At 21.8% G+C, this 1064-nt stretch overlaps 1 non-coding gene across 1 annotated transcript; it reads right to left on the bottom strand.

Annotated features, from left to right (window-relative positions):
• Positions 1 to 318: 318 nt before the first annotated feature.
• On the bottom strand, positions 319 to 486 carry LOC150027248 (U1 spliceosomal RNA). The gene has a single exon (XR_016522700.1). It is a non-coding gene; the product is annotated as a U1 spliceosomal RNA (small nuclear RNA).
• Between the last annotated feature and the right edge of the window lie 578 nt (positions 487 to 1064).

Raw genomic sequence — 1064 nt, forward strand, 5'->3', positions numbered from 1 at the left:
GTGAAGAATGAAGAGGACAAATAACTAATTTACTCTTAGAACCTTCCGACTATGAAGTTGAAAAAAAAATGATAAGTGAGAAAATACTAATACTACAAAAAAATTATTGAATATAAATTAATTTTAAGACTAAAATTAATTTATTACTATATTAATTAAATTAAATATTATTTTAAAAATTAAAAAATTATTGTTTCTATTATTAATAAATTTTATAAATTATTTTTAAATTAGTGTATAATTAGTTACTAATGGTTTAATTATCAATTACTTTATATTACAAAATTGATAAAATACTTAATTTTTATTTTCTTTTTTGCAAGAATCGTGCGAACGCATTATCCTTTACCATAAATTATGATGTAGGCTCTGTCACTTATACAGACTTTTGAACAACATTCCAACACTCCTTCTAAGTACAATGCAGGTCACTGTTTTAGGCTAGAGGTCTCAATGATCACCCATTGACCCCATCCAGGTAAGTAGAGTACTTAATTAGATACTAGTTTAGAAATTAGTTTATAAATTTTATTAAAAATAAAAATTATTTCAAATATTAATAATTTTTTAGTTTATAAAATAATATCTAATTTAGTCAAAATAATTATTAAATATTTTTTATTTTTAAAATTAAATTTTATATAATGATTTTCTAGTAAGTATTTAAAAGTGGAAATGGTATATCATGATTAATATTCTGACAGAGGAGAGAATTGTAATTGAATATATAAAATAAATATGATAAGGGCAAAAACAAAATTGACTCTAGAAATGATAGAAAATATCACGAATGAAGAAGAAAAAGTTTAAATGGTTAAATAAAATAAAGGATTTAATTCTTACTAAAACACCTCATAAAAGCCCTATTACTTTGACCCATAATTTTACTGAATATGACTTTGCAAAAGTTCCTAAACAAGCAGAGATAAAAAAAAAAGGAAAATAACTATTAACGACTTGCACAAAGAAATAAAATATCTAAAGGAAGAAATTAAACTAATAAAGTTAGAACTACAAGATATAAAAGAGAGAGAAAATCATAACTAAAATGACAGTTATCAAGA

This window comes from Phaseolus vulgaris, chromosome 6 (genome assembly GCF_051622355.1).
Source record: "Phaseolus vulgaris cultivar YP4 chromosome 6, ASM5162235v1, whole genome shotgun sequence".
In the NCBI taxonomy this organism is placed as follows: Eukaryota; Viridiplantae; Streptophyta; class Magnoliopsida; order Fabales; family Fabaceae; genus Phaseolus; species Phaseolus vulgaris.